The sequence below is a fragment of the Gobio gobio genome, assembly GCF_949357685.1.
Source record: "Gobio gobio genome assembly, chromosome: 12".
NCBI lineage: Eukaryota > Metazoa > Chordata > Actinopteri > Cypriniformes > Gobionidae > Gobio > Gobio gobio.
This window is the reverse complement of record NC_137105.1, coordinates 27,044,849-27,059,214: the sequence shown is the minus strand read 5'-3', so window position 1 is coordinate 27,059,214 and position 14,366 is coordinate 27,044,849.

Sequence of the window (14,366 nt, the reverse complement as noted above, 5' to 3'; positions counted from 1 at the left end):
GGAACTCACTGATTGCATCAGCCAACATCAACCACAGCTTTTAGACCTTGATTGATTTTCTTTCATGTGATTGTTACTACAGTACCAAACTAGTACTGTGATGTTTTGTTTATTTTTAAGTTTTGTTTCTAAGCTGATTTTTCATTAGCTATGGGTAACATATGTTTAATCTTTCACAGATTGTGTAAACACATATGATCAATGTAATCTAAATGTAAATAATAAGCAATAAAAGGGCTAAAGGGCTTTAAAGGGCCAAAAACTTTTTTGGGTGTGATTATATTCTTGATAATTTTTTAGTATGCATTAAGTGTTTTATAAAAGCAATAAGGAAATAAACTTTCATAAACATTGCATTACAAATGCCACAAATAACATTTAAGGTAAATTAAACTATGGTAAATAGTATTCTTCTACATGGCCTCTCACTGATTTAATGATCAATTTCAATGATCAATTTTTTAATTATCGTAGCAGAATTATTGGAGCAGAAACCCTGATTCAAATCACATCCAAGTTTCTACCAAATACCATTATCTGCAGTGACATGTGAGTCATGTCCTAATCGTAGTTAGTTTCAAAGAACATGCCCTTTCCCAATTTACAACTCTTATCTTTGAAACCAAGTCAGTGTGCAAAAGTTCACAGAACATTTCAACCATTTAGGATAACTAATGGACTGTGCTCGGAATTATCTATCCTGAATAATCAACAGCATCATTATAGAAAAAAAAAAGAAACTACATGTGTCTCAACATGAGTCTCAAATCTTACATTTAATTTTTGTTGCATTTTATCATGCTAAACTTCTTATAATCATAGTTTCAAAAGTCAGTGTCGAAAGCTGCAGATAGATTTATCCGAATGAGAACTAATGATTTGGAATCAGTGACTGGTTACATTAACTGCTTAGACTACTCTTACAAGTTCATCTATTTTTTGGCCATTTTTTCAAGTCAGTTACATAAAAAGGTATAGTAGATTGGTCTAATTTGAATCTGAAAAGAAAGACTGATTACCCCTTGGTTAACTGCTAGTTAGTCAGGCTAGTTCTTAAAACACAGTCTTGTGTCTATGCAACTGGCCCCAGTAGCTCTTGCAATCTGCAAAGCTTCCGTAATCGACAGCAAGCCAGTATCGGTTGAGAGGACACTTTTAAAACCTGATTGGTTATCATCCAGCTGGTTGTTATGTGAATGGAAAGACGATACCTGGTTGAAAACAACTCTTTCAATGAGAGAGACAGGTCTGTAACTTTCTACAAGTTAAGTGTTTAATGTGGTTTTTTTTTAAGCAGTGGGGTTACCCGAGCCTGAAAAATGCCTGAGAGGAGAGATGTGTTGATGATGTGTGTGAGGAATGGCAAAAGTGTGGGAGAAATGGGAATAAACAGACTGATCTCATGAAATAGCGTATGTATGACACGCCAATTCGCTATGCCATTTTTGCGTGCTATCAAGACACATAATCGCTTTTTAGCGTGTTTATCAACGCCGTTTCATTCTATCCCCCTACACTGCCCCTACCCCTAAACCTACCCATCACACACACACACACACACACACACACACTGTCCCTGCCCCTAAACCAGTGGCGTGCACAGACCTCCTCAGGGGCAGGGGCAGAAGGACCAAAAAGGGCACAAAAAAAATAACATGAATCAAATGTATTTTTTACATAATTTAAATTCATTTATTTATGACATAAATCACCTGTATTTAAAGCGGTATGCGTCTGTCTGTTGTGTTTTTAAATATTTTAACAAAAAAAGGGGGGGGGGGGGGGCAATTTTGTTCTCCACTGGCTTTCAATATATGGCTAAAACCATTCTTAAAAATATTCCATATTTCCTTGGCATTCTATGAAAAGACATTGATACAAATAGAATGCATAACACATCAAACAAAAACAGGGAAATTATGAGAATATTACTATATATATATATATATATATATATATATATATATATATATATATATATATATATATATATATATATATATATATATACTTTGCTAAACAAAACAGTGAGAATCAAGCAGGTAATTATGAGGAATTGTGTTGTATATGTTGTAAACCTGTATTATAAGTATGAAAGTATTTGCTATCATGAAATAGGTAACATTTTACAATAAGATTTCATTAGTTAACTACATTTGTTAACATGAACTAATAATAAACTGCCCTTCTACAGCATTTATTAATCTTAGTTGATATTAATTTCAGCATTTACTACATTATTAAAATTAAAAGTTGTATATGTTATATTAGTTAATGCACTGTGTCAAGTAACATGAACAAACAATGAACAGCTGTATAGTATTTTTATTAACTAACATTGACAAAGATTAAAATAATATACAATAACAAATGTATTGCTCATGGTTAACGTTAGTTCATGTTGGTTAATACATTGACTTTACAAATGAGACCTTCATGCAAGTGTTACCATGATATCAAATATATAAATTCCATACAATTTAGAGTTTGACATGGACCTTTTCATTTCATGACTAGATTTATTTCCCCGAACTAATAACAAGAGGATGTGCTATGCTATGTGTTATATCCTTATTAAGAAGGGATGAAAGGCATTCTTAATTAAGGAATTCTTTAATGAACAATAGAAGTAGCAAAATAGAACAGCGCAGACAGCAGGGGCCTGTTTCAGAAAGGAGGTTCAACTAACTCTGAGTTTAAACCTGAACTCTGAGTTGACTTACTCTGAGATGGGAAACTCTGAGTTTTGGGTTTCAGAACAGCTGAATTGAGGGAGTTCAATCAACTCTGAGTAGACTGACTCTGAGTTAAGCTCATGCACTCCAACTATGAAAAGCCACGATCAATGGAGCTACGAAATTACGATTCACCATGGCAACAGCACCCAACAAAAAGACGTTTGCATACTTCCGGGTCAATATGTAAGTTTAATTCTTAATTATTTTAATTAAGTTTAATTTTCATGGTATCCAAAAGGCAAAAAAAGAATGTGGCAGCAGCAAAAAATTTAAAATAAAAACATAATTCAATCAGGTAAAGCTTTAAGCATAAAATGTTCACGGGTTTTACATTTTAAATAAACATCATTCAGTGTCCAATGTGCAGCAGCTTTTCCCACATAGACCCTTTTCACTGTGATGACGTGTTTTAACAGTCATCAATATCATAAATCCTTCAACGTTTTTTGTATATATTTTGTTTAAATGTATGTACATTTATAACTAATACTTTGTATTATATTACTTTTGCATCAAATTACAAAAAACAAGTTACCACTACTGCATTTATATTTCTCTCTTTCCACTTCCGTTATCAAACTCACTCTATTTTTTCCCTCTTTTTGAAAGTTGTGAAATCACTATTGTGGAGTTTTTCTTTTGCTATTTGAGCAAATGGGGACACAAAAAATATATATTTAATGTATTCTCTCATTCACCGCTATAAGAGTTAACCCGACTATGACGACTTCAGCTTTGGAAAACCCAGAAATGTGAAAAGGGTCTATGCTCTTTTCACATAATGAAATGTTCTCTGATCACACCTGTTACATTTATTAATCAGGGTAATGACATTAAACAGTTGACTTTTACTCAGGCCAGCCAAACACCAGCACCACTGACAGATGAAGAGGAGATGGAGGAAGAATATTAACACCCAACAGGAAAAAGAATAAAGTATTTGTAGGAAATAAAGATGACCATAAAAAATGTAAATAAATGTATTTAACAGCTGTGGTGGTCCTTCAATCCCACACAATAATCTGTTTTCAGAAAGTGTGATGATGGGAATATGAGTGTCATCAATGCGTCCAACCACTGGAAATCCTAAAGGAAATTCTAATTATTATGTTCCTTCTAGAGGTTTATCAAGTGAACGTCAGGATCCTGTATAAAAGGACATGCCATTTGTATCACTTTGACAGTGTCCTCATGATGAAATATGAGCAATGAATGAATGTTCCTGCACTGCAAAAATGCTATTCTTACTATGTATTTTTGTCAAGTTGCTGATAATTTAATTTGTTTTAAGTAAACTTTGCTTACTTTATAGATTTAGATAAAATTTATAATTTTTTGATATGTGTACATGAAATATGACCAAAATACTCAGTAAGAAAAGCGTTTGTGGCGTTTGAATGAATGAATTAAGTATTTAAACACTGCTGGCGCTTTAAAAAGGGGGAGGAGACTGAAAGAAACTCTGGGTTTACCGAAGAAAACCTGCTCCTGACCAGGTTAAGTTCACAGTTAGTGACCCTGGTAACTGACTCTGAGTATAAGTTACCTCTCTTTTAGAAACGCGCTTGACTTACCCTGCTTTCTCGGGTTTGACATACCTCCCATTCTGAAACAGAAAACCCAGAGTTTCCCTAATTTCAGGGTTAACATACTCAGAGTTTCCACTTAACCTCCTTTCTGAAACGGGCCCCAGCTGATGCAACAACTCAGACTCTCTTATTTTCTGTTTTCAATCTCACATATCACAACCCTCTATTGCCACCTACTGGCCAATATGCACAGAAGAACACAACATATTCCCCCATCACTTAAAGCAAACTGTCTACCCAGATATTTAAGAACAAAAGGAAACAGAATAACAAAGTTACAAAATTACCAAAGCATTAACTTGGTTATGTAACATAATTATTTGACTCAATCAGACTAAAGAACAAAATAAGTTTCACGACAACCACAAGAATGTAGTATTCATATTAAAATCAACAACAAGGTGACTTAATGAATTACTCATCCTTTATATTCACGCAATGCAAGCGACTAAGTAACACAGTCTTCCAGCCAACGAGGAGGACGTCTCACACAGGAAGAACCCCTTTGAAAAGCTTCAGGAGCTTCAGGAGCCTGAGGCGCCGGAGGAGGAGGTAACTGAAATGACAAGTCCACAGCATCCATATCAGTAGCCTCTGAAACAGGTGCAACAGAACGAGCCAGGTGAGAAGCATGCCAGTTCTTCCCGTCTGATAACAGGTAAGTACACGCACCCAGTTTACGCACAATTTGACGTGGGTTGGTAAATCTTGGATGCGCTTTCGGAACGTGAGTTGGAATGCACACACGCACCCAATCTCCCACTTTGAAATCCGGAGTGCGAGCCACACGTCTGGAGTCAGTGTAAGCTTTCATTTTCTGTTGTTTCAAAGAAACTCGCTGAAGAAGCGAAGGAGCATCCTGACGTGTGGTGAGAAGAGGAAGAACATTAAGACGCGTTCGCATCCTTCTGCCATGAAGCAACTCAAACGGGGATAGTCCTGTGGCAGAATGCGGTGTGGCACGATACACTTGGAGAAATTCCGTGACAGTAGATTTCCACGGTTTTGTTCCCAGAACAGCAGACTGAATGCAGCTTTTCAGCACGCGATGAAAACGTTCCACAGCTCCATTCGTGGCTGGATGGTAGACCGAAGTACGTATGTGTTGAATGTTTCTCGCTTTTAGGAATGTAGCAAATTCCGCTGACGTGAATTGGGTTCCATTATCAGACACGATAGAACATGGGTTGCCATATCTACTAAACACAGATGACAAGAAGGCGATAACATTTTGAGTTGTGATGGAAGCGGTGAAAGCGACTTCAGGCCACTTACTGTGATAATCAACTAATGTCAGCGCATAACGACAGTCCCACACAGCGGTTTCAAATGGACCCACCACATCTACAGCTACCTTGTCCCACGGTACAGATGGAAAAGGCACTGGCTGCAGCGGAGCAGCAGAGGTGTTGGCAGTTTTGTCAGAGGACAGACCCATTTGACAGGTTTGTATGTGCTCTTTAACCAGACAATCTATGCCTGGCCACCAGTACAGTTCACGAAGGCGTTGTTTTGTGCGCACAATTCCCTGGTGGCCTTCATGAGCTAACTTCACCATCGTGTGCCTTAGCGCAACAGGCACAACCAGACGTGATCCTCTGAACACATAATCGTGCTGCACACTCAATTCGTCACGTAGTTTGAAGTATGGACGTAGAATATTATCCAAAGAAGTTGAAGAGGAAGGCCAACCGCGAGCTATTTGTGTGCGTAATGCACTCAGTTCCGAGCACGTCGCGGAGGCAGAAGCAAACTCAGCAGGTGACAGAGCTGACAGTGCAGGAGACATAAACGCCACAAACTCAGGTTCAGCGTCCATACAGTCTTCATCCGAAGCAGGCAAAGGCAGACGAGAAAGACAGTCGGCAGTGCAATTTTGAGCCCCAGGCCGGTAAATCACATCATAGTTAAAGCACAGTAACCGTGCTGCCCAGCGCGCAATGCGCATTCCGGCACGGTCAGTACCTTTGGATGAGAGGAGCACAGTTAATGCCTGGTGGTCCGTCCGCAGGAGGAATTTACGACCCCACAAGTAAGTTTGCCACTTTTCAACTGCCCAGACACACGCAAGTGCTTCCTTTTCAATGGTCGAGTACTTGCGTTCAGCAGGCGACAATGTCCGGGATGCAAAAGCAACGACGCGCTCAGTCTTATTCTCGTGAACTTGAGCAAGAACAGCACCCAGACCATAGTCAGAGGCATCTGTAGATACCACCGTAGGCAAATCGGGGTCGAACAATGAAAGTGCAGGACTGTCAATGAGCAACTTTTTTACAGCATCAAAGCATTGCTGAGCTTCCTCCGACCAGACGAAATCTGAGCCCTGCCTGATGCACGCACGCAGAGGTTCAACTACCGTGGCAAAGTTAGGAATAAACTTATTGTACCAGGATAGGAGACCGATGAAAGAGCGAAGTTGAGGTGCATCTTTTGGAGCGGGTGCATGAAGAATGGCAGAAAGGTGATCCTCATCAGGTTGAATTCCTTGCGCATTCACCAGATGACCAGGAAACGCAGACTGGTTTTGTTGAACTGACATTTCGATTGATTCAGTTTCAGTCCAGCATCCTGTAAGCGCTGATCAACGGCTTTGAGCGTGTGATCATGTTCAGTTTGCGTACGTCCCCAGAGAATGATATCATCAAGGTAATTGGCAACATTCGGAAGTCCCTGCAAAACTGTTACCAACATTCTCTGAAAAGCAGAAGGTGCTGAAGCAAGTCCGTACGGTACGCGGCAAAATCTGAAAAGTCCTTCGTGAGTAATGAAGGCGGTCAGATCGCGGCTCTCCTCATGTAAGGGCAACTGAAAATAAGCACTCTCCAAATCGATAGTGGAAAATATAGTTGCTCCCCTTAACAAAGACAGCAGTTCCTCAATGTGTGGCAATGGGTAGCTATCCGTAATTACAGCCTTGTTGGGTTCTCTCAGGTCCACGCACATTCGAATGGCACCCGACTTTTTCTGTACTACTACTATCGGGGAGACCCACGGCGAAGCGTCCACTCTCTCTATAATGTCAGACTCGAGAAGGCGATGAATTTCCTCACTGACTGCAGCTCTAACAGACAACGGTAAGCGGCGGAGTTTCTGCCGCACAGGAGCAACAGCTGGAGAAGTCTTTACTCTGTGCACAAAGCTTTTTGCACATCCCAATGCAGCTGAAGGCGTCAACGCAGACAATCGCAGCACAGGTGTTGATGACTGCGCTGGCAAAATTGAATTGCCTTCAAAACGAAGATGTAAGCCATTTATAAGATCCATCCCAAGCAGAGCTGTGCCAGATTCCACCACAAAGAATGACGTGGAGCAGGTAACGTCATCCATAGATACAGTGGCAGGTAAGCAGCCAAGTACAGGAATCGGAGCACGAGAATACGTCACCAGTTTCAATGAAGGAGGCAGCAGAGCATCTTTCTGGAAGTGTGTATCATACACAATTTTAGGCAGTATAGAAACAGATGACCCAGAATCCACGGTAAGCTCGATAGGCACAGACGTAGTTGCGGTCGCAATGAGAGCAGTGCATTGAATTTTGTCAGTTAGTGAGTCATGCATATAAAGGATCTGAACTTCAGGCAAGTCAATTTCACGCACTGAGCAAGCTTGTCCTGAACGACACACCCGCGAATAATGTCCCATTTTTTGACAGTTATTACACTGTGCCGATGCAGCAGGACAACTACGATCATTCGCGAGGTGTTTCTTAGATCCACAACGTTAGCATTCACGGGAGGACGAAGCAGGTGCAGTAGTTGACGAAGGCTTTGAAGAACGCATTGGAGACGGTGGCTTTAAAGGTGGTCTACGACGGAAACGTCCAGCTGCAGGTGGAGGCTTTCCATGTATCACTTGCACAGGAACTGAACGAGTATTCGATAATAATTTGGCTTGTTCACCAGCAGCTTCTGTTTGGGTGGCTATAGTAATGGCTTTTTCTAGAGTCAATTCAGATTCCAAAAGCAGTCTCTCACGAATCCGATGACTGGACACATTCTCCACGAGCTGATCACGCAACATGTCATCCAAAGTAGCTGCAAAGTCACAAGTAACTGCTAAATCCCGTAGAGCAGCTACGTACTGAATTATAGTTTCTCCTGGTGCCTGAACACGTTTCCTGAAAGCATGGCGCTCAGCTACTATGTTCCGTCGAGGGGTAAAATGCTCTTTCAAGGCAGCAATCGCATCTTCCATCGTATTACCTTGATTCGGCAAGGAATAGAACAGTCTTTGTCCTTCAGTCCCCAGACAATGTAGCAGTAGTGCTCGTTTGCGCTCAACTGGCCATGCATCTCCAGAAGCTCCAACAACAAGCAAATAATTCTGGAACATCCGTAGCCACGTGTCGAAAGGAATAGTTGGTTCACCAGGACATGGCAAAAATGGCGTGGAAAAAGTAGAAACAGCTGCCATCTCCAAAAAAAAAAGAAAAGTACCTCATCGCCAATTTGTTATATACTTAGTAAGAAGGGATGAAAGGCATTCTTAATTAAGGAATTCTTTAAAGAACAATAGAAGTAGCAAAATAGAACAGCGCAGACAGCAGCTGATGCAACAACTCAGACTCTATTATTTTCTGTTTTCAATCTCACATATCACAACCCTCTATTGCCACCTACTGGCCAATATGCACAGAAGAACACAACACTATGGTCTTGGATAAAAACAAATTGAATGACATTGTTGTCAGACTCAGAATGCTGCTGCTGAACTCAAGACTGGAGTTATGCTTTTATTATAATTAAGCATAACTTGCACGCTACCGCAACCTTTACAGTAGCGTGGTGGTAGGATAAATATACATTTTCTGTAGGCTATTAGCTTACCTGCTGCTCGTTTGAAAACTTGCGCGGCTAATTGCTGACTGTGCTGTGCGCAGGCTGCGTGTATAGAGATGAAAATGTAACTCCGCCTACCGATCCACCTCCGCAAAAAAAAAAATAATAATTAAAAAAATACTTTTTGTAATATTGTTAGTGGTAAAATGGTATATAAGCGTATTGTTATTCATTAAAATATTTATAATAATAGTAATACATATTATTTACTATTACCAGGGAGGGGCACATTACATTTTGAGACAAAAGGGGCAGGGGCTCTCCACCGACTGCGCGGAGCAAAAGCATGATGGGAAACGACTTGCTGACGACACAGCTTAATGCTTATTGGTTTAAACAACCGTGATGTATGGTTCTTTTTTAAAATGTTTGATTTTAAAACTCTGATATCATATGGGGTTATTCCCAAACTTCCATATAGGCTAATGAAAAAATTTAAAATCCTACTGTTTAAATTAAAATGTCCAGTAAGTTATTATAATCAGTATATTCTTCATGAAATACTGTATTTAATTTTCATATCTGAAACAATCTGTATTGTATAGGTCTAAAGCATATATAAATAATCGTGACTAGACTATTTTATTCAAATAATTGAATTTATGTTATCATCACTTGGTACATGAGGGTCGTGACTGTTTTACCTTCTCTGCTCGGCTCAGCTGTACTACTTCATGCTCTTTAGGGTCATGCTGTTTAACTTTTAGATGCTTTGTCATGTTTGTGGTATTGCCACAATGGCGACTTGTTTGTTGAAAGATGTCACATGAAGCTTTATCGTTGTTAACTGGAGTGCAATAAGTCAAGTCATGACCGCAGCAATGCACTCGATTCTGTGCTGAGTGTGCTGAGAGATTGTGGCGCTTACCGCTGTGCCACTGACATGAATACATGAGCACAGACACAGCGGAAGAAGAAATAGTTCTCATTGACGTTCATATTGAAGTAAATTTATATACTATACGGCCTACTACTATTATAAACATATTCTAAAATCACTTGTTTAAAATAAATCCCAGGTAGAATCGATATTTCAATGTGAGAATCGATACTTTCGATACAATACCAGTATCGGAAGTATCGATACTCTATGATCGATCCGCCCATCCCTAATTCACAGACACTGAGGGTGCATTCCATTCGACAGGGTCCCTACTGTTCACTGCTCCCTACTCCCTGAGCACGGTATATCAGTTGAAGTGGACTTCGCTGACAATAATCACTCATTTGGAACGCCCTGCAACGTCATCAAAGAAAAGCAACAACGGGTGCAGATTATGATATAACATAAATTAATATTGTAATTTACTTTACTTTCAAATTGAAAACCATGTAATAAGCATATACATTTACAAAATACACAGTATGTATCTAAAAAATATAATCAAAACATTGTCCATTAGTTTTATTAGTTTACTTATAAGTTACCTGTATTGACTATGAACAGATTTGAAGCTGCACCTATTCAATATAAAAATACATTTTGATTTGGTTAACTATGTATAAATTTAGGCTATTCTTAATCAATGGTCTTTATAGCAGTCTCATCTCGTGCACTTTCTTTCCCAAATGCAGCTGCATATATCATTCCTGAGGTAAATAAAGTAAAATATAAAAAATGACAGCCCTCAGGTGCTTCTCAACACTTTTAATTGGTTTACATATTCATAAAATATAACATATGAATGTAACAGTTATTGCCATAACCATTCATAAATACTGAATTTGTATAATAACTATGAATATTCAAATGCATATGTAAACTCCTCCATCGCAGAGCTGTTAAAAAACTCTTCCAACCAATGGCTCTGCACCATCATTAGTTCAGACAGGTGATGCATGCGACGCGCAAAGACAGTTGGGTGATTTTCACTCTCCTGTGAAGTGATGTATCGATGTTCCCTTCTTCCCTACGCCATTCGCAGTGCCCTTCGGACTGAACATGTTTGCTCTCTTTGAATTGGAATCACACTTAAGATGGCGGAATACCCTCTGAAGTCCACTTCGCAGTCCACTTGCGGTCGAATGGAACGCACCCAATGGTAGCGTTCAGCAAACAACAAAAACAAGTGGTGGCATTTTTCATTCACCTGACTCTTTTCGACATGTTCCCTGTTGTGATTTAATGTTGTCGCACGAAATGTGTCATCAGGTTCTGCGCTCCTATTGGTTCTTGATTTGACGGTCGTCCTAGGAGGTCACACTGCAGGATTGCGGCTCAAATCTTCTGACACTGCCAGAATTTTGTCCGAGGTCAAATTTGATCGCAACGGTCATTAATCGGTTGTCGGTGCACATGTCAGACTAAGGATCAAAGACTTCAGATTTTAGCCTAGGATCAGAGAAATCTTTTAGGATTTCAAAATTTGTCTCAGACGGCCAAATTGTGGCCAAAATCTCACAGTGTGCACCTGGCTTTAGTTTGTTTTGCTTGTGTTTTGATTTGTCACATGTTCCTTTGTTATTTTTCCAGCCATTTCTGTTTCCCTGATTACCCTCATTAGTTCATTTATCCCAGCTGTGTCTTGTTAATTATCAAGTTTCTGTCCACTATTTAAGTTCCTCCCTGTTCATTCATTGTTTGTCTGGTTACAGTTATGCTAAGTGTGAACATTCCGTTATGTCAAGTTGTGTGTTTACCTGCCTTTTGTTTATTGAGAATTAAAATACGTCTCCGGGTTTCCACGTTCCCGCTAGTGATGGGCAGACCGAGGCTTCGTGAAGCACTGAAACAGTTGAAGCAAAGTGCCATAGTGTTTCGAAGCTTCGAATAAATCCGACACCCGTCTCTACGGAGACACCTAGTGGTCACTTGCATGTGTTGATCTGAAATAACCTTGACAATCCATGTAAAAAAAAAAAAAAAGTTTTTAACATCTGTCTGACAACTACATGATCTTGGTGTTTTAACCTATAGCCTACTCATTGTGAATAACTATAGGTTTTTCTGGTCATGAAAAAAGAAGATTAATAAAAATAGCCTAAAAAAGCCACAATTTGTCACATTTGTTACATAATTTTTTTTTTCAAAAATATTATTTGCTCTGCTGTTGAAGGACTTAGCTGACTTCTTTTTTTTTACATATAATTTCTCCAGCCTTTGAAAAAATCCTCTCACAAGGGACACTTTGCTGGCATGCACAAATATTTTTTAGCAAGTAACTTACATACAAATGAGGGGAAATGACTGCTATCACAAAATCACTGCTATCACAAAATATCTCTCCTCTCACAAAAACCCACGAGGTGAAGACAGATTAACTTCACTTTTAAACTGAGAGGAATTAGGTTCATACAGATGTGTGACTGTGTGGTTTGTTCCCGCCCTTTTCAATCAAACGCAGTTTCGGCAGGCGCCACCTGATGAAACACTTCCATGCTTCATTTAGCCATAGTCGCGTGACATGGGTGTTTCGAATCACAGTTCGGAGCAGTGTTTCGAAACATCTGCGCTTCTGGATCTCAACAAAGGCCCGAAACATCAGTTTTGCATCAGCCATCCCTAGTTCCCGCTCCAAGTCTGCTGGATTCCGCTCCAGGCTTCTACGTCCCAGCTCCAAGTAACCTGGATTCCACTCCAGGCTTCCATGTCCCAGCTCCAAGTCTCCTGGATTCCGCTCCAGACTTCCACGTCCCAGCTCCAAGTCTTCTGGATTCCGCTCCAAGCTTCCACGTTCCCGCTCCAGCTCTCCTCGAGCCTGCTCCAGCCCACGAGGTGGTCCCATTCCACGAGCCCTCCACTCCACCCCTGAAGCTCCCCAAAGAAGGGGGGGTGGGGCATGAACATGTGGGTGGGGCTCCCGATCCGCCATGGCCGCCCGAGGCTCCCAATCCGCCCTGGAGAATTCCCAGACACCTGCCACAGTCCTCCAGGGTGCCCGCCACCCCTCCCCGGTTGGTCTTTTGACGGCGTGAGGACATTAGTTAATTTATCCCAGCTGTGTCTTGTTAATTATCTCGTTTCTGTCCACTATTTAAGTTCCTCCCTGTTCATTCATTGTTTGTCTGGTCAGTTATGCTAAGTGTGAACATTCCGTTATGTGTTTGTGTGTTTACCTGCCTTTTGTTTATTGAGAATTAAAATATGTCTGACTCCGCATCTCCTGCCTGTTCCTGAGCACAAACTCGTAACACCACCAAATCTTGCGCACATAATTGTCGGATTACAACCCTCTTTAATTATAATAATTGTAGTGAATTTAGTTTTTCAACCAAAATTATATTCAAATAACTATTCGATACAATACAATAAGGTGTGGCATGCTGTCATAAAAGAGGTGTTGAATCTGTGTTGTTCCTTTTTTGTTCATTTTTCACACATTCACACATGACACACATATATGTCATATCACAATAGTCTGTGATTTGTGATATGGTCTAGTAGTCTATGGTTTGATGAAGCCACAGAACAATCCCCAAGTAATGACAGATGTTTTAGGTCACTGCTGCATTGCATTTTGTCTGAAATGTTGACAAATAGTCAGAACATTTGCATTGGCAAATTTCAAAAACCTATAAAACATTTTTTTCAGAAATTCAAGGCTTAAGTTGCTTCTGAATATATAGTCTGAAAATTATTTTTGTAAACACAAACATGAAAAGTGACAATAAGCCTGGTCTCTAATAAATAATTATCATGTACAAAGTAATTCCTTTATTTTGTACATTATGGCTGTAAAGAAGTCCATATTGGATCTTCTTAACATACAGTATATTTGGCCCAAGAGTCCTTAAACACTAACTTACTATACATACTCATTGACTTCCCTTCTGATTCTCATTACTAGCCAAAAATTCCATGAAAGGTTTTACATTTTTATTTATTTATTATTATTTTTTATTTTTTACATGTTATGGCTGTACAGAAGTTTGACCAACTGGAAATGTTTTTGGCCCAAGAGTCCTTAAACTCTACCTTTCTATACATACTCATTGACTTCCTTTCTGATTCTCATTAAAAGCCAAACGTTCCACAAAAGGTTTTAATTGGTTTAAAATTTGTTTAATTTAGTTTTTTGTTTTTTTGTTTACATATTAGGGCTCTACAGATGTCCATATTTGATCTACTGAACATATATTTGGCCCAAGACTCCTGAAAAACTAACTTACAATAAATACTCATTCACTTCACTTCTGATTCTCATTAAAAGCCAAAAGTTCCACAAAAGATTTTTTTTAATTAAATTTTTTTTTTTAAAGGT